Source organism: Podarcis melisellensis (assembly GCF_964234715.1).
Source record: "Podarcis melisellensis genome assembly, chromosome: 6".
Taxonomy (NCBI): domain Eukaryota; kingdom Metazoa; phylum Chordata; class Lepidosauria; order Squamata; family Lacertidae; genus Podarcis; species Podarcis melisellensis.
Window position 1 is genome coordinate 86,244,074 of NC_138538.1, and position 20,749 is coordinate 86,264,822.

Below are 20,749 nucleotides of genomic sequence, written 5' to 3' on the forward strand. Positions count from 1 at the left end.
TAATTCACTATCACAGATTTTTATATCAAGTACTCTGAGCATTCACTACTTTTATTTATTTATCAGTTGGCATGGAATGGTATTTAGTATTTAAGGGCAGATAAGCTGGCATCAAATAGTATTTAGCAATGCACGTCATTTGTTTCCATGCAACAGCATTTAAAGCCCAATATAATAATATAATATAATAATAATATAATAATAATATAATATAATATAATATAATATATAATATAATATAATATAATATAATATAATATAATATAATATAATATAATAATATAATATAATATAATATAATATAATATAATATAATTAATATAATATAATAATATAAATAATTTATTTATACCCTGCCCAACTGGCTGGGTTTCCCCAGCCACTCTGGGTGGCTCCCAAAAGAATAAAAAAGTGATAAAATATCAAACACTTAAAACTTCCTCAAACAGAACTGCCTTCAGTTATGGCATTTTACATTTGATACTAGCCAAAATATTTTTAAAAAATCAAACCATAATGTCCAATCAAAAGTCAAATTTCTAATATTGAGGTAAAATCCTCCATTTACATTTCATGTTTGAAAATGTTGGTGGATTTCAAAGTTGTGAGATCCTTTGAATTCTAGAATCTTGGTTTAAAAAAAGAAGAGTTTTGAATTTGGTGGTTACTAAAAATATAAATCAGTGTGACCTTAAATGGTTAGTGTTTCCAGCCTTCCTTTGACCTTTTATTCAATGACAACTCATGATGATGTTCCTTTGTTTACTCCTTTGTCAGAAAACAGAGAGAAAACAGCAGACCCGAAGCAAAATTAGGCAATGGACTTCTATTGTGGCTTTCCCTTATACGGAGGTGAGTGTTCCTTCTATCGGTTCTGTCCTATTTGAATCTCTAACATGCAGCCAACCACTATCAACTTTCTTGAACAATAAGCAACAAGTACTTAAAATTCCAAGGGAATGGGTCATGTATGACAGACAAATCTAATCAGAGTCATGTGTGGCTTTCAATTCTTTCACAGTGAGATGGAACGTCACCCACTGTAAAATGAAACTAGTTTAACCAGGTAGTCTCAAACCCACATACAGTAACCCTCTTAGTTTCAACTTTGGAGGTAGTAGAAGACAAGAACTTGCTTGCTGTATTGCAAATAGGAAATATAGTTCCACCACAAGTGGTTTCACACACACACACACACAATATGTTTAAATCAGTATTCTAAATGGTAAAACAGAATATAGATAGATAGACACACACACACACACACACACACACACACACATTATATATATAATTTTTATGCTTTAGAATTTAGAATCAAGGAAATCATTGATATTTGAAGGATGTTTAAATGAGTATTCTAAATTGTAAAACAGAAAATAATTATATATATATATAAAATTTTCTGTTTTACAACTTAAAATACTCATTTAAACATCCTTCAAATATCAGTGATAATGATTTCCTTTCTTCTCTTTCCATGGTTCATTTTGCATATCATAAATCCCTGCATATTTTACATAAACTACACCATTCAGTAGTCCATTATTACATTCATCAAAACGTATTTACACTGTTGAATTTATCTTAATGCTGCCAACGTTTTCAAGTGTACACAATTTCCCCCCATATATTCAAGAAACATTTTCCAGTCTTCTCTAAACATACGTTCTTCTTGTTCTCTTATTCTGTATGTTAAGTCTGCAAGTTGAGCCTATTCCGTCAGCTTAACTTGCCATTCTTCTTTAGATGGGACCTCGCTCATTCTTCATTTTGGGGCTACCACAAGTGGTTTCCACTCCTCTGTCTTTTTTATCCATACTTCAAAGTTTTGGAGCATGCTGTCATCTCTGTCTGATGACACCCAGTTTCATTTTGCCTTTTCTTTAGCCTCGGGATAGCCTGAGGTTATGCAATTGTGCAATTGTGTGGGTGAATGACCTGCCAGAGATCAGTCGTGAACTGAATTGGGAAAACTGCTACCATCCTGATAAGGCAAAGATGTTCATGACAAATTAAAGCTCCAGTCAGATGTTGTTGTTTAGTCGTTTAGTCGTGTTCGACTCTTCGTGACCCCATGGACCAGAGCACGCCAGGCACTCCTGTCTTCCACTGCCTCCTGCAGTTTGGTCAAACTCATGCTGGTAGCTTCAAGAACACTATCCAGCCATCTCGTCCTCTGTTGTCCCCTTCTCCTTGATCTTTCCCAACATCAGGGTCTTTTCCAGGGAGTCTTCTCTTCTCATGCGGTGGCCAAAGTATTGGAGCCTCAGCTTCACGATCTGTCCTTCCAGTGAGCACGCAGGGCTGATTTCCTTAAGAATGGATGCGTTTGATCTTCTTGCAGTCCATGGGACTCTCAAGAGTCTCCTCCAGCACCATAACTCAAAAGCATCAATTCTTCGGCGATCAGATAGGCTGTTGCTATTTTGCAGGTGGGATTCAAGCACAAACAAATTCAGGTCATGCAGTTGAAGTGGTTTTGGTGCTTTTGCGCAACAAACCCATTTTCAAAACAAATGAGCCTTTTTGGAAATGCAGTGGGAAGTGTGGAATAACAACTGCCTGTTTCAACATCCTATAACACCCTTGGAAATAAATCAGAATGAAAGCCCAGTCAAGAGTCAGTGTTGTACAACCTCCCTGAATACACTGCACAAACAAATCAAGATGAATGCTTAATAAATGCAAATCCACATTCAGAGGTTTGGCTGTTTTCTTGCATGCTCTGGTAACCTGATTGCTGCAATGCACCGAGAGGGAGGGCTGAATTTATGAAACTTCAGCTGGATGCAGCAACTTTCTGAAACTAAGCTCAAGATATAAACAAGATTGATTCTTTATTATCTGTCCTGTTTCTGTTAAGTTGTGGGTGAACATATCAGACGACACAGCGATTCTTCAAACAGCTCTTGTTTATTCACAGGCCAGGACAGAACTGAACTGAAGGGTTCAGTCAGCCTGCTTATATAGAAATCCAGTACAACGTAACTGTAACAACTTTCTAAAACTATCCAATCACTGAACATCACTTTCGATCCCTTATTTGCATAACTATCTACAGTATCCCCTGCTGGCCCAGGGTGAGAACTTCAGTACATAACAGTTTCCCAGTTTGTTTCTGAGTATAGAACACAAGTTCTAAAAAGAATAAACAACAACAACAACAACCATTTATGCTGGCTTCTAACAAAAGATTAAAAATACATTAAAACATCAGACATTAAAAACTTCCCTAAACAGGGCTGCCTTCAGTTGTCTTCTAAAGTCAGATAGTTGTTTATTTCTTTGACATCTGGTGGGAGAGCGCTCCACAGGGCGGGTGCCACTACCGAGAAGGCCCTCTGCCTGGTTCCCTGTAGCTTCATTCTTGCAGCGAGGGAACCGCCAGAAGGCCCTTGGCGCTGGACCTCAGTATCCAGGCAGAATGATGGTGGTGGAGATGCTCCTTCAGGTATACTGGGACAAGGCTGTTTAGGGCTTTAAGGTCAGCACCAACACTTTGAATTGTGCTCGGAAACGTACTGGGAGTCAATAAAATCAATTCTACAAATTCTACAAACTTAAAAAGCCAAAACAAAACCCAATTTCAGCTGATATAAAGCTGATTTTTCATAAATTTCTGCGTTACACCTTAAAGAACGCCTTCCTAAGCAAAAAAACAAACAAACAAAAAAAGGCTGACGGGTGGCATGCCGGGCGACCAGAAATTTCCATAGAAAATATTTTTACCCCCCCATGACAAATAATTGGAGAATAGCGATTAAAAGAAGCAAACAAAACAAACAAAAGTCTGTGGGGAAAAATCAGGAATGCACAAGAAATCTGCTCTGCCTTCACTTCTCCCCTGGTTTGGCCGTTCATTCCAGCAGCTCCCTCCTGGTCATGTTAGGATAGGATCACTCTCTTCATGGAGTCAGCACCTTTGAACAAACCGGGACTTACTTCTGAGTAAAAATGCACAGAATCAGTTTGCAGGTAGTGACAGATCTATTCAGAATAAACTCTCCCTGCACAGGAATGACACAGACCTGCCTGGAAAGTCAACTGCTACTACCTCAAATGCAAAACTGGGGATTTTTTTAAAAGCACCTTACGTCTGGGTGAACGACAATGGCCACACAAAACATTATAAAACAGCAGTCAGTCATGGAAAGGTTTGTTTCGGTAAAAGACACCCGAAAAGCTGCTGACCTGACCTATTTGGAGCTATTTAAAAAAAGAAAGATTTACACAGTACACATGTTTCGTTTCCTCTAACGAGGAACCAAAACACTGGATCTCCCTTCCCATTGGCAGTGCTTTAATGGAGCAGAACAAACACTTTGTTTTACATGAACATGTTGTTCCAAATTGTGGTATTTGTGGGTGGCTGCATGCTGCACAAGAATCGTGGTTCAGATAAAGGGGAAGTGTTATAGAAAGCACAACAAATAATGTGGATATCCCTTCCTGCTTGCTGACTCTGGGGTTGCGGCACTCATCTCGCTTTATTGGCTGAGGGAGCCGGCGTACAGCTTCCGGGTCATGTGGCCAGCATGACTAAGCCGCTTCTGGTGAACCAGAGCAGCGCACGGAAGCGCCGTTTACCTTCCCGCTGGAGTGGTACCTATTTATCTACTTGCACTTGGATGTGCTTTCGAACTGCTAGGTGGGCAGGAGCTGGGACCGAACAACAGGAGCTCACTCTGTCACGGGGATCCGAACAGCCAACCTTCTGATCAACAAGCCCTAGGCTCTCTGGTTTAGACCACAGCGCCACCCACTGTCCCTGTAGGTTGTATACTGGGCAACAAAACCTTGGATTGCTCGATTTATTTTCTCTGGGCAATGATCACATCTCTAACAGGGAACAGAAAAACAAAACAAACAACAGCTTCAGAATGAGCCACAAAGTCCCTTCAAAGCAAACCAGGCAGTTCTTTCTCCACTCCAAGTCTAGAGAAAACACATGCAGAAAGGAAGACCCAAACAGATGAAAAATGAAGCAGGTCGTCTACATTGATTGTCTAGAGAAGGGACTTCAAGGACATTACCATCCCTGAAATGTGTGCAAATCTAAATTTTTCCATAGAACTCATCAATCATACCTGCGACATTAATCGTTGGCTAAACACACTGAAAGGTGCTCATATTTCATAAAGCAATTCCATCAAATGGTGCCAACACATTTTGCTGTATAATTTTTGTTCTATAGGAGCTGGAAACTTACATTTTTAAAATAAAAAATGGAGCTCAAAGTCTGGCCCTTTGCTGCCTTTGGGCCCAATACAGAATTACTTTCTGTAGCCCTTTCTTGTCTGCAAGCAGGAACACTACAGGGCAACCTTGGGAGTGTCACTGTTTCTCAACCTGACACACAGCCGTGAGGATAAAATAAGGGGGGGGGGAATCATGTACAGGATTGTTGTTGTTTAGTTGTTTACTCATGTCCGACTCTTCATGACCCCATGGACCAGAGCACGCCAGGCACTCCTGTCTTCCACTGCCTCCCGCAGTTTGGTCAGGCTCATGTTTGTAGCTTCGAGAACACTGTCCAACCATCTCGTCCTCTGTCGTCCCCTTCTCCTTGTGCCCTCCATCTTTCCCAACATCAGGGTCTTTTCCAGGGAGTCTTCTCTTCTCATGAGGTGGCCAAAGTATTGGAGCCTCAGCTTCAGGATCTGTCCTTCCAGTGAGCACTCAGGGCTGATTTCCTTAAGAATGGATAGGTTGGATCTTCTTGCAGTCCATGGGACTCTCAAAAGTCTCCTCCAGCACCATAATTCAAAAGCATCAATTCTTCGGCGATCAGCCTTCTTTATGGTCCAGCTCTCACTTCCATACATCACTACTGGGAAAACCATAGCTTTTACTATACGGACCTTTGTTGGCAAGGTGATGTCTCTACTTTTTAAGATGCTGTCTAGGTTTGTCATTGTATAGGATAGAAACTTAATAGATCAATAAATCTTGATGTCCGTTCATATTTAATCTCCATTCACATTTAAGAGGATAAAAATAGGGTTAAGCAGATTTTCGGCCTACTGTTTCTGCCATTTTCTTGCATACCATATTCAAGAATGTTAGCATTTGCCGAATTGCAGCCCTTTTGCTTAACTATCTTAGGTAAAGGAAATAATTAGGCACATGATTGTAGTAAAAGGGAGGGAGGAAGTGGTTATGTAAAGCGTGTTCTCCCTGATGGAGAGCACGTGTTGCGGTGGGGGCTGACGAGACATCTCATTGTTGCTAGGCAAAAGGTTGGGCCATCTTTTAACCAGGGACGGGCTGTTACTGGGGAAAGTCATATGTTGCCATTTAGTGATTGACAGCCCTATTTGTTGAATACATTGCACACAGCGACAAACTTCCTCTTTTTGCTGTGTGTTTCGGATCATCCACCCTCACTTCCCTAATGTTAGGCTGTTTGCTTGACCTTGCTATGCCTGTCATGGAGTCGTCTGCTTTTGGGGCAGGGGCCCGGTAGGAACTTTGTCCATTTGGCTGATTGGCTGGTGCCATTTAGTTTTTGCCTACTACGTAGCAAATTGTCACAACTTGTAAGGTTGCGGTTAGGCATTGGTTTGGGAATTGGTTGGTGGAGGGGTATGGATTTGGCTGTGCCTGCCCCTCCAAAATGCTGCTGCTGCTGCAAGGGTTTTCCGTTAAAGGAACCCAGGGGTTCACCATGCTTTTGTCCGAAACCCCCTGGCGAGGGGCTAGGGCCACGCAAGAACCCCTGGGAGCATTCTGGGGAGAGGTGAGGCATGGTTCCCAGTCCCGTCTCTCTCCCCAGGTGACGTACCCTTTCTGACTTCGCAGGGGGTGCGAATGTCAGAGCTGTCCCCGTGCAGGGTCAGATAGTTGCAACCAATGCCTAAGCAACCACTCACATTGCTGTAATTTTAATAAAGTTGTGGCCAAAATTATGCCAAAAACCTTAAACAAAAATTAAGTGTCATTGTGTTTTTATTTGGGGTGTCTTGGGGACCTCGACGCGCAACAGCAGTCAGTTTTTCCATCATGGATGTCTTGGTCTTCCTTTCCCTTTGCTAAGAATTCAATTTGCTTTGAAGGAAGAGGGGGGGGGGAGAGAGTAACCAAGAATGTTCAAGATCCAAGTCAGCAGCAGAAGATACACTCAAACATGAAATTGACTTACCCTTGCATGCTTTTTAGACCCTAAAATTGACCACAGAGGGCCGTAAAAACGTTTCACATATATGTCGCATCACACTGCATGTAATAGTACAGTGGTACCTCGCAATGCCTCGTAAGACGAAAAACTCGCAAGACGAAAGAGTTTTTCGTTTTTTGAGTTGCTTCGCAAGACAAATTTCCCTATGGGCTTGCTTCGCAAGACGAAAACGTCTTGCAAGTTTGTTTCCTTTTTCTTAAAACCGTTAATACCCAGGGTACATTGCTTGAAGAGGTGCAGTTGCGACTTGACTTCGAGGAGCAACTCATAGCACGCGGTGTGGTAGCCTTTTTTGAGGTTTTTGAAGAAGGAGAAGAAAGAACTGAGGGATATTTGCCAGAAGTGGAAAGATGTGCAGGCTTTTGCACAGTGGCACCACCCTGACAAGGACCTGACACATGACCTTGCGAACACTTTTGATACGAGGGTCATGTCATCTTTCAGGGAGGTGCTGAAAAGGCGGATGAAGCAGCAGACAGTGGACATGTTCTTCAGCAAGAAGCAAAGAGTGGAAGAGGAACCTTCTTCGAGTTGTCCCCCAGAGTCTTAGAAAATGTATGTACAGTACTTTACACTTTGGGGATTTCTAAACTTTTTTTTTTACCATAGGAACGCATTAATTGATTTTCAGTGCATTCCTATGGGAATCCGTGCTTTGCAAGACGAAAAATTCGCAAGTCGAAAAAACTCACAGAACGAATTATTTTCGTCTTGCGAGGTACCACTGTATCCTGCAGTCAAGCTGCTGTTTGTTCTGTAGTGCCTCAATTCTCACCACCAACACAGACATAGGTTTCATTTTGTTAATTAATCAATTGATTAATTTGAAGGGTTTAATTAAAATAACATTGGGGGCAGTTGAATCTCATTACAGTGAAGGTGTGGCGTATGGGAGGAATGAAACCTTGTGTCTACAAGACACCAACACAGTACAAACCCATTTAACAACACAATGGGTCTCTTAAACTGATGGAGCGATTAAAATGCAGATGTATTAAACCACTCAGTATTTTTTTAAAAAAATTCATACCTCCAGAAAGCTTTCATTTGAAAGGAAAAGGACATGAGCAAGGTTTAAGGGGTCTCTAAAATTTAGGGGACACAGGTGGTGCTGTGGGTTAAACCTCAGAGCCTAGGACTTGCCGATATGAAGGTTGGTGGTTCGAATCCCCGCGACAGTCCCAGCTCCTGCCAACCTAGCAGCTCAAAAGCATGTCAAAGTGCAAGTAGATAAATAGGTACCGGTCTGGCGGGAAGGTAAACGGTGTTTCTGTGCACTGCTCTGGTTTGTCAGAAATGGCTTAGTCATACTGGCCACATGACCTGGAAGCTGTACCCCGGCTCCCTCGGCCAATAAAGCAAGATGAGCACTGCAACCCCAGAGTCAGTCACGACTGGACCTAATGGCCAGGGGTCCCTTTACCTTTACCTTAAAATTTAATAGGAATCAGTTCAGGGTGGTTTGTTACAGACACCAGAAACGACTCTGTATAATATCATTTCATTTTTTAATCATCAATACTGTTATGTAGTGTAGTTTCACCCTGGGCCAACAGGGGGATACTGTATATAGTTTTCACTCAGGTCTGTAGATAGTTTTCACTCAGGTCCGCGGCAGTTATTTTAGACGGGAACTCTGGGCGGTGTTGTTACAATGTTGACAGCTGGCTGCCTATAAAAGCAGGCCGGCTGAGCTGTTTGCAGTGAGTTCTATTCCAGCTTACAAAATAAAGAGCTACTTGAAGAAATCGCTGTGCCGGCTGCTATGTCAACCCACAACTTAACACTGGCGACGAAGGTGGGATGGATAGACATCAGAGCACAGCCAGATGCGGCCAGCCTCTGAACTGAGCTGAATCACTGAGCTGAATCACAGAGCGAAATCACTGAGCGAAATCACTGGGCAGAACCAATTCAGAGCTGACTGTTCTGGCTAGAGCACTGTGTTCCATCCATCGCCCTTCACGCCGGCATCGGAATCATGGCTTCACTTGTGCCTCTACTGCCGTTTGCGCCAGCCTCTGAATCATGGGACTCCTACCTTGCTCGGTTCGACTGCTACCTCCAAGCCAACGAGCTGACAGCAGTATCAATGGATCGGAAGCGGGGCCTATTCCTCAGCCTCTGTGGGCCTGAGGTGTTTGAGACGGCCCGAGCATTGGTTGCGCCTGAAGCAGTCCAGGCAACACCATGGGACACGATCCAAGAGAAGCTCCGCAACCACTACGCACCAAAGCCATCCAAGATTGCTGCCCGCCATGCGTTCTACCACCGGAACCAGGCAGAGGGGGAGTCAATCAACAACTACACCACCGCCCTGCGACAGGCTGCAATGCACTGTGAGTTCCGAGACTTAGACAATGCCCTGATGGATCGAATCGTCTGCGGGGTCCAGGACATCCATCTGCAACGGCGTCTCCTAGCCAAGCCAGACCTCACGCTACAGAAAGCCATTGAGGAGGCTGTGGCCTCAGAAGCTGCTGAACGCTCCGCCCAGGAGATCCGCAAGTCTAGCAGCCTGTGTCTTGCTAGGGAGCCAGTTCCGGTGCATCATGAAGAGGCCAGCAGTGATGAGGCATCCTCCAGTGAAGACGATGACGTGCACCAGACAAAGCGGGAGCGCAGGAAGTTCCAACAGAAGTCCAAGGGCCAACCAGAATGTGCCGGCTGCAGAGGCAACCATTCCCGTGCCAAGTGTCGATTCAGAGACGCCATCTGTAGGAAGTGTTCCAGAAGGGGCCACATCGCTAAGGTCTGCCGATCGGCTCCGTCTGACACCCCCCCTTCATCGACTCGCAAGTCCAAGTCTTCACTCCAGTCTGCCAAGGAAAGTTGTTTCGCTCTCACCAACTGCCGCTGCCCATCTGGAACCACGATTGGCCAAACCGACTCGCCTACGCGACGCAAGCTGAACGTCACGGTGCTCATTGAAGGAGCTCCATGTGACATAGAGATCGACACCGGGTCTGCCCTGTCCATCGTGTCATGGAGCACCATCAAAAGACTGGTACCCAGAGTGTCCAAAAGGCAACTCGACTCTCACCACGTACACCTGAGAGACTACCAGGGAAACGACATTCCCGTGGTAGGCGTTGGCCGGTTCCGGATCGCCTTCAAAGATTTTTTGGGCCTGCTCCGGTTGGTGGTGGTCGAAGGTCAGCGGCCAAGCCTCCTAGGGCTAGACTGGTTTGATGCCCTCGGCCTGGAAGTCACCGGCATCAACTGCATCTCTAATGCAGAGACTGAGGGTCTGGTCAAAGACTTTGCCGAGGTTTTTGATGGCACCTTGGGGCAATATACAGGTACGCCCATCTCCTTTAGCCTTGATCCACAAGTCGCCCCCATCAAGCTAAAGCCACGCCGGGTTCCCTTTGCTCTCAAGGCTAAGGTGGATGAACAACTGGACAAACTGATCGCCCAAGGAGTTTTGGAGCCGGTTGACCACGCCAAGTGGGAAACCCCCATCGTCACGCCTGTCAAGCCAGATGGGTCGGTGAGAATCTGCGCTGACTACAAGTGCACGATCAACAAGGCACTTCAGCAGCACGCTTATCCGGTTCCTGTTGTCCAACACCTGCTGCATTCCCTGGGTGAGGGTAAGGTCTTCGCTAAGCTGGACCTTGCCCAAGCCTATCAACAACTGCCAGTCGATGATGCCACTGCTGAAGCCCAGACGATCGTCACCCACCGGGGGGGCATTCCGTTGCCGTCGGTTGCAGTTCGGGGTGAGTGTGGCTCCTGGCATCTTCCAAAGCCTTATGGTGCGTCTCCTGCAAGGGCTTCCGGGCGTGGTACCATATTTTGATGACACTTTGGTGTCTGCAGACTCACACCAGCAGCTGTTCGAGCGCCTCCGTGCCGTGCTGACCAGGTTCCAAGAGGCCGGGCTCAAGGTAAAGAGGGAGAAGTGCCAGATCGCCGTTCCACAGGTAGAGTTCCTGGGCTATCTTATCGATGCCTCCGGCCTTCACCCAACCACATCCAAGATCCGCGCTATCCAGCAGGCCCCCACCCCAAAGAACAAAACGGAGTTGCAGGCATTCCTGGGGCTGCTGAACTTTTATAACATGTTCCTGCCCCACAAAGCCACAGTGGCTGAGCCTCTTCACCGACTCCTTAGCACTAAGACGCCTTGGGCCTGGGGTCATCGGGAGACGGCGGCCTTCAACGCGGTCAAGGCTCTCCTTTCTTCAGACAGTGTGCTGGTACAGTACAGTGAATCCAGGCCGCTGGTCCTTGCCTGCGACGCCTCACCTTTTGGCATCGGTGCTGTCCTTAGTCACCGTTTTCCAGATGGAAGAGAAGCACCGCTCGCCTACTTTTCCAGGACACTATCTCCGACGGAACGGAATTACAGCCAGCTCGACAAGGAGGCATTGGCACTTGTGGCTGGAGTGAAGAGGTTCCATGAATACATCTATGGCAGGACTTTTGACCTCATCACTGACCACAAGCCACTCCTGGGCCTCCTCGCCGGTGATCGTCCAACTCCACCGGTCCTCTTGCCACGCATGCTGCGATGGACTGTTTTCCTGGCTGCCTACCACTACCGGCTCATCCATCGCCCAGGGAAATCGATGGGCCATGCCGACGCCCTCAGCCGTTGCCCTCTTCCAGCATTTGTGGAAGACCCGGCTCCAGCTTCATCGCTCCTTCTGATTGAGGATCTTCCGGCAGCGCCTGTATCGGCTGCCACTGTGGCCTCCGCGTCTGCCCAGGATCACACCATCAGCCGGGTGCTCAACTGGGTGTGGCCACAAGGGCCTTTTGCATCGGAGTTCCAGCCCTTCGCAACCAGACAACATGAACTCTCAGCTCATCGTGGCTGTCTGCTGTGGGGAGACCGCGTCGTGATTCCCCAGGGACTCCGTCAGCGCGTCCTGGAATCTCTGCACGTTGGCCACCCGGGAATTGTCAAAATGAAGGCATTGGCTCGGTGTTACGTCTGGTGGCCTAATATGGACGATGCCATCACTGCCTGGGTGTCCGCCTGTCAAGCGTGCCAAGAGTCGAGGCCTGCACCACCGGCAGCTAAGGGACACACCTGGGAGACGCCAAAGACACCCTGGTCGAGGGTGCACATCGATCTGGCTGGCCCCTTTCACGGCCGGACCTTTATGGTAGTGGTGGACGCCTATTCCAAATGGCTGGAGTTCGCCCTGATGCCCTCCACCACTACCGAAGCTGTCATCCGGGTGCTGCGAGGCCTGTTTGCAACGCATGGGTGTCCTGATGTCCTTGTCTCTGACAACGGACCGCAGTTCACGTCAGGCACGTTTGAGCGGTATCTTTTGGGACTGGGCATCCACCATGCCCTAACGGGACCCTTTCATCCATCCAGCAACGGGCAAGTGGAAAGAATGGTGCGCTCGGCAAAAGAGGCACTGGCGCGCCTGGACCGGGGAGACTGGCATGAGCGGGTCGCCGAATACTTGTTCGTGCAACACATCACCCCTCATGCGGCCACAGGGAGGAGTCCTGCTGAACTGCTTATGGGCCGCCGCCTCAGGTCACCGCTCGACCGGCTTCACCCGGACTTTGCCGTGGCTGAACCACCAGGCTGTGCCAACGCGCCACGGTCATTTGTCCCAGGAAACCAGGACTTTGCCCGGAACTATGTGGGGGACATTCCTTGGGTGCCAGCCACAGTAGTGGGAGTCACTGGACCTCGCTCGTACCAGGTGGCACTCGAAGACGGATGCTTGTGGCGACGACACATAGACCAGCTTAGGCGCAGGGTTGGGGACTTGGACACTACCGAGGTGCCCCCAACTGCGCTTGTGGCTCCAGAAGAGACACGTACAGATGGCGAGGCCCCACCTACACCTCCCTCGCAAACTGCCAGCGTGGAGCCAAACCAAGCCGCTTCAGAACAGACTCAGACCACTCCACTTGCGGAGGCTCCACCCACAGCAGCGGATCCAGGGGAGTTGGTTCCAACGCCACCTAGGGTCGCACCACAGCCTCAGCGAGAACTGTGTGGCCCTCCGGACTTGGCTACCAGTCCCCGGCGGTCTGGCAGAGTTTCCAAGCGCCCAACTTATTTAAAGGACTATGTTGTTGGACATGTATCACTGTTGGTCTAAGTATGAGAAATGTAACCGATATGCTTTTGTGCCTAATTGAACCATTACGCGTAGTGCTGTATATAAGGAAACCATTACGATTGTAACTAACGCCTTATCTCGGTGGGGAGGGGTGTTATGTAGTGTAGTTTCACCCTGGGCCAACAGGGGGATACTGTATATAGTTTTCACTCAGGTCTGTAGATAGTTTTCACTCAGGTCCGCGGCAGTTATTTTAGGCGGGAACTCTGGGCGGTGTTGTTACAATGTTGACAGCCGGCTGCCTATAAAAGCAGGCCGGCTGAGCTGTTTGCAGTGAGTTCTATTCCAGCTTACAAAATAAAGAGCTACTTGAAGAAATCGCTGTACCGGCTGCTATGTCAACCCACAACTTAACAAATACATTTCAGTTTAGAGCACATTTGGACTATAGAGGTACCTCCGGCTAAGAACTTAATTAGTTCTGGAGGTCCATTCTTAACCTGAAACTGTTCTTAACCTGAGGTACCACTTTAGTTAATGGGGCCTCTCGCTGCCGCCGCGCCGCCAACGTGTGATTTCTGTTCTCATTCTGAAGCAACGTTCTTAACCTGAGGTACTATTTCTGAGTTTGCAGAGTCTGTAACCTGAAGCGTCTGTAACCCGAGGTACCACTGTACTTGGTCGCTGCTATTATTATCTTAATCATCACTTGGCACAGAGATGTTCTGAATTATTGTTAACATGCAGTTCCAGCAGAGGGGATGCTTCACTCCAGCAAATGGGAAAAACTTTGGAAGATGCATTGTGTCAGTCACGAAAAGTGCACTTACATGCGGACCTTTTCTGAGGTCCAGAGATGCCTGGGCTGCTTACTTTTGAGGCCCCTAGCTATAATAAAAATGTAAAAAGACAGCACACAAAAACTATAGTAAGGTAAAGGGGTAAAGGGACCCCTGACCATTAGGTCCAGTCGTGACTGACTCTGGGGTTGCGGCGCTCATCTCGCTTTATTGGCTGAGGGAGCCAGCATACAGCTTCCAGGTCATGTGACCAGCATGACTAAGCTGCTTCTGACGAACCAGAGCAGCGCACAGAAACGCCGTTTACCTTCCTGCTGGAGTGGGACCTATTTATCTACTTGCACTTTGATGTGCATTCGAACTGCTAGGTTGGCAGGAGCAGGGACTGAGCAATGGGAGTTCACTCCGTCACAGGGAACTGAACCGTCAACCTTCTGATCGGCAAGTCCTAGGCTCTGTGGTTTAACCCACAGCACCACCTGCGTCCCTCACAAAAACTATATAGGCAAACAAAAAAGTGAGGTTGTTTACTTACTCTGCATCCAAGGTGCTCCTTCCGCAAGTTTGGGAAGAAGTGCACACACCAATTTTACATCTATTCTTTAACTATCCTGTTACTTTTTACAAAAAGCTATGCTTTGAGAGTTTGCCCTCTCCACAAACCAGCTTTGATCAAAAACTGGAAGGTGAGAGGACAACCTAGCTGCACTTTAAGTCAGTAATGTGTACATACCTGGGCAGTTCATTTGTTATAAACAGCTGATCTGAGAGGACGCATTCATCACTGCCTAATATTGGGCCATCAGACCCGACTTACTCATATTTGTGGACATTTTAGACTCTTTAAGATGACAAATTCTATATTGGTTATCCAAAAGATGGTGGCTTTTATTAAATCACATTTTTATTTGCTTAAATTTGCAGCTCTGAGCTGGGATAGTGTGTCACATTTTGGGCCAATGGCGGGTATGTGTGTGTGTGAAACTTACCACATGCAAAGAAATTCATATGTGCCTTAAAAAACCCTTTCATCAGCACTGCTTATAAGGGAATAGGGAATAGAATTGGAGCAGCAAAGCTTGTTCAGGGATGCTCCCATCTATTACGTTGATGTATAAGGATGAAAAGGGACGCGGGTGGTGCTGTGGGTTAAACCACAGAGCCTAGAACTTGCCGATCAGAAGGTCGCCGGTTCGAATCCCCATGACGGGGTGAGCTCCCATTGCTCGGTCCCTGCTCCTGCCAACCTAGCAGTTCGAAAGCACGTCAAAGTGGAAGTAGATAAATAGGTACCACTCCGGCAGGAAGGCAAACGGCGTTTCCGTGCGCTGCTCTGGTTCGCCAGAAGCGGCTTAGTCATGCTGGCCACATGACCCAGAAGTTGTACGCTGGCTCCCTCAGCCAATAAAGCAAGATGAGCGCCGCAACCCCAGTCGACCACGACTGGACCTATAAGGATGAAAGAGGGGCTGTCCCAAACTTGGTGCTCATTCGTACAATGTTCAGTGATAACAGCATCAATTATAGTGATAAGTTTATCCCAAAATTTTCCTTGGTGACTGTGTGTGAAGACTTCTCTGATTGCATTATCGACCCTTGTGGTTGCAATGATGAATGCGCAGACCTCGCATAATTCCTTGGATATTCACACCACACCCCTAAATTGAGGCAAACGATTGCTCTGTAAATTTGCTGAGTCCAACAACTGATCAAACCACACATAAACCAAAGGAAAGATCTTATCACCCTCTTTGGAATGTTTTTGGTGGGGTCTTATCTTAACTCCCTGTTCTTGGCACAAAATACTTTCCTTGTACCAGGCGACCAAAGCACGGTCTGTACATAACGCCCTTGCTTGCATGAAAGGGTTGCTTAAGCACAATGTCAAATTCTATATAGAGGTTAACGGGCCTCAGGGCTGCCACCTTGTGGTATGGCTGACTAACAGCTTTGTCTCAGACTGCGGTTTTTTAAAATGCACCCCTAAAATGTTTATAAAAATTATACCAAAACGTGTGTTTTCACGATGAACCTGTATCAAATTTTATTTTTGATTAATTAGGATCATTTAAACCAGACATTACCAGATTGAGGTATGTGGTGTATGATACACTGCCATGGACCCCTTAAAGGAGGAGGCAGTATAGAATGACGATGGCGCTGTGGTCTAAACTACTGAGCCTCTTGGGCTTGCTGATCAAAAGGTCAGCGGTTCGAATCCCCATGATGGGTTGAGCTCCCATTGCTCTGTCTCATCTCTTGCCAACCTAGAATTTTGAAAGCATGCCAGTGCAAGTAGATAAATAGGTTCCGCTGCGGTGGGAAGGTAAATGGCATTTCCGTGTGCTCTGGTTTCCATCACGGTGTTCCGTTGCACTAGAAATGGTTTAGTCCTGCTGGCCACATGACCCAAAAATATGTCTGTGGACAAACGCCAGCTCCCTCGGCCTGAAAGCGAGATGAGCGCCGCAACCCCATAGTCGCCTTTGACTGGACTGAACCATCCAGGGGTCCTTTAGCTTTTACCTTACTATAGAAACACAATACAGACAGCTCCCGGTTTAGACACGTCCAAATGAGGTATGATTGGCCGACCAGGTGAACTAGCAGGATGGGGTGGCGGTGGATTGGTGGACCAAATGGGTGGCAGCTGCTTGCAGCACTCTGATTGGCCCAGCAGTGCATGTGGAGGGGAGCTCCTCCTGTTTTTTGAATGAAAAGTCCTTTTCTGGATCTAAACTGGGGACCCCTTGCCAGTAATCTCTGAGCTTCTCTGTGATGCCAGGACTCCTACTGCTCTTGGTGCAGACTAGGTTCTGAGGCTGGGTGCTTGTGAGCAGTGTGTTAGGACTGAGCTAAGGAACTTCTCTTCACAAGTGTGACACCTCCCCAATCCAGATTTTGCTATAAGCATAGTAGACCGTACCTGAGAAGGGAAACACACATCAGTGAAAATCCTAGTAAAATATTCTGAACATGGAGCTGAACTTGTTAAAAAAACCCAAAAACCTTTTGCTTCCATGCTGATAGCCTATTTCCAATAAACCTTTAAGATTCTGAAGAGTAAGGTAAAAGTAAAGGGACCCCTGACCATTAGGTCCAGTCATGGCCGACTCTGGGGTTGCAGCGCTCATCTCGCTTTATTGGCCGAGGGAGCCGGCGTACAGCTTCCGGGTCATGTGGTCAGCATGACTAAGCCGCTTCTGGAGAACTAGAGCAGCGCACAGAAATGCCATTTACCTTCCCGCCAGAGAGGTACCTATTTATCTACTTGCACTTTGACATGCTTTCAAACTGCTAGGTTGTCAGGAGCAGGGACCAAGCAACGGGAGCTCACCCCGTTGCGGGGATTTGAACCGCCAACCTTCTGATCAGCAAGTCCTAGGCTCTGTGGTTTAACCCACAGCGCCACCCGCGTCCCTGCTGAAGAGTAATGCATATTATTAATGCCCAGTGCATTTTTGCCAATAAGCAGGGGATCTTCAGTTTGAACTTTTATATTTTGAACTGATGCTCACATTTTCAATCCCAGCCTGGATGTATTTCAAATGCTATTTAAAACAAATTACAGTCTCACTTTTTAAAACAAAAAACCAAAAACCCCACAACTTTAGTTGACTTTGGATTGTATCCTTGTTTCTGGGGAAACTAAAGGAAATGCCTAAGGAGAAACGACAAAAATATCCCTTCTTTTTGCAATAGGATTTTCTCGCTATGTGAAGTCATAGGTGAGTTTTCTTTTCTTTTCAGTGACTCACTACAAAAAGGGATAGTAGTGGATAAAGCGTTACACATAATTCATACCACAGGAGGAGAGGTATACATAACGTTTTGAAGGAAGTGCTATCATCATTTGTTCATTTCCCTTCTCGGGAAACCACCCAAATGATTTTGTTTTAGTAACACACTTAGTTGTAATACGATTTTAGATGTAATCCAGATCCCACTGAGGTCAAGAGGGAAGAACCCACCGTGATGTTCATGGTTGTGTCACGTAGTCGCTAACGGACAGGGGCGGCCATTTTGTGCACTAGTATCCAGGAATAAGTCCTGCTGGATTTATTGAGACTTCTTTTTAAAAGCATTTCAAGCTTTTCCAGGAGACGTTTTTCGTGCTTTTGCTGATAGTCTTTTTTATTTTTCTGTAACGCCACTTCACATCTAGAAATCATGAACCTCCTTTCTCTGTTGCTATGTATTGATTTTGCCCAGACTGCAAAAGGGGGTCAGAAGAGAGAATAAAAATAAAGAGTGCTCTGTGTGCTTGCTCATCTATACCACCATTGCTCCTGGCAAAACAGCTTTTGCAGGTGTTTGTGTTGCTTAAGCAACTTCCAAATATAGATGGTCTTGGAGGGGTTGGGGGGGGGGGAGCTAAGACTAACGACAAAGTGTGTTCTCCTTCATGGAGAGCATGTGTTGCGGTAGGGGCCGCCAGGACACTCCAAAGTTGTGGGGCGGGTTAATTGATCTTTGGCCACTGTTGTGATTGGGCTTCCCTTGTTGTTGGGAAGAAGTTAATGTTGCTATTTGTTGATTGACAGCCAGAAATGCTAAAACTCTTTGCACGAGGCTAGGGCTTCCTCTTTTCGCCCGTGCATCGGATTGCCCGTCCCCCCCTCCCTAGAATTAGGGTTGTTTGCTTTGACCTTGCTATGCCTGTCATGGGGTCGTCTGCTTTGGGGCAGGGGCCAGGTTGGAATTTTGTCCATCTGGCTGATTGGCTGGGGCCATTTGGTTTTTGCCTACTGCGTAGCAAATCGTCACAACTTGTAAGGTTGCAGTTAGGCACTGGTTTATGGTTTGGTTGGTTGAGGGGCATGGATTGGCTGTGCCTGCCCCTCTAATGCTGCAGCAAGCGATTCCGTTAAAGGAATACAGGGGCTCACCATTGCTTTTGTCCAAACCTTGTCAAGGGGCTAGGGCCACGCAAGAGCCCCTGGTTGCATTTGGGGAGGGCTGAGGACAGGTTCCCTGCTCCGTCGCTACCCCCAAATGTATTCCCCTTTTCTGACTTTCGCAGGCGTGCGGAATGTCAGTCTGTCCCCCACTGGGGGGCAGATAGTCGTCACCAATGCCTAAGCAACCACTCACATTTTTTGTATTTTAATAAAGTTGCGGCCGAAATTATGCCAAAAACCTTAAACAAAATTTCTGTGTGATGTGTGAGTTATTTGGGGTGGCCCTGGGGACCTCGACAGGCAAAAAGTAAAACTGGATAAAAGCTATTGCTTTTCTTCAGTCTGTGTCCTAGACATGACTGCACACAACCAAGAGGAGCAGTCTGAGGGGGGCACAGTTAGGCAGAAGGGGAAGAAGGAGACTTGCCTTTTTCTCAGACAGCTGAAAGCCTGAAAGCCGCGGGCTGCAGCCAGGGGCGTAGGAAGGGGGGTGCAGTGGTATAAAATTTTTAAAATCTTCAAAATCAGAGACAACAAATTCAGTAGCATCATTTGCGTTTTCTGCTAGCTGGAATATGTCTGAGAATCAACAGCTTAAAATATAAAGAGTGTGGAAAAGCTTTCAGTGATGCAGTTAAGTCTTCTTGCTTTGGTTGCATGTTAGAACTTAAAAGGCATTTTTTAAAAAAATGCCAGTGGTTTTGTTTATGAAAAATAATAACAAACATCTTTGTTTTTCAGCTTAAAACTGAATCTATTCCAAGGCTTTATTTCAAAGAGATCCAAGATTCCGGAATAGAAGGTCATGCAAGTTCAGTTCTTTGTATACTGTACGCCCAGCAAAACATGTTGAATCTTTTGAGAATATTCTGAGGTTTACTATTTCATTTCCTGGGCGGAATACAAGAAAAGCAGATTACTTTCACAAAGCTGATATTGGCTGGCAAAAAGAAAGCTAATTTTAAAGCAGATAATGGTGAAAATAACAAATCTGTGCAACTGCCTCTCAGAAATTGCCTAAATGCTATTTTATTCTGTTTTAACCAGCTCCCCCCCCCCCCCCCGCGTCTCCACACCCATCGTTCTTGTTTTTGTATCCATTCTTCTTTCTCTGGGACTTCTTCTTCTTTTTCTTCTTCCTCCTCCTCCTCCTCTTCTTCTTCTTCTTCTTTCCATTTTTGGAAAAGAAACATTCTTGCTGCTGTAGATGCACCCATACAGGGATAAAAAAATGACCAAAGACTAGCATATTTGTATTAAAAAGCTTTATTAGAATAAAAAAAATATTTAATCGGGGAAGGGGGAAACTGGGTCTTGGTTGAGAGAGCTGCTGGCCTCACTGTTGCCGCTGCCTGGAAGAGAAAAGAACAGAAAAAATTCTTAATATTTTCATTGATTATTACTGCAAGGATCTCCAAGTGGCCCACATTATTCTCCCTTCCTCACCCAATCCCTAAACTCTTCTTAAATCAGGGAGCTGCCTCCCCCGCCCCCAGCCAGCCAGATTCTCTCTGGCCTCCCTGTTCTTCTTGAACAAAGATCAAAACTCACCACTGCTGGAATCACTGGTGGCATCCATCCCCTGGTCCTTTGGCCTCACATAGATGGTTCGAACTCTTATCTCCTTGCCGTTAATCTGAATGGTGTCTTCGTCCAGGGGATGGATTTTTATCGAGCGGCAACAGGAGGCCAGCAGCTCTCTCAGCCTTCGTAGACCGGAGCATCTAGGGAAGAAAAGGAAGACCTGGTAACCTATGTGTCTAAATCTTAAGGAATAGCTAAAGAAAGGGGAAAGAATTAGAGATCCTACTTACAGACGAG

General features: G+C 46.3%; 1 long non-coding RNA gene across 1 annotated transcript in view; it reads left to right on the top strand.

Moving 5' to 3' along the window:
* Positions 1-19,793, top strand: part of LOC309371890 — a 52,010-nt gene extending 32,217 nt beyond the window's left edge. Inside the window, exons 3-4 of the long non-coding RNA XR_014169318.1 lie at positions 787-852; positions 19,670-19,793. This is a non-coding gene — a long non-coding RNA (uncharacterized lncRNA). The remainder of the gene's footprint in view (positions 1-786; positions 853-19,669) is intronic.
* Positions 19,794-20,749: the final 956 nt, after the last annotated feature.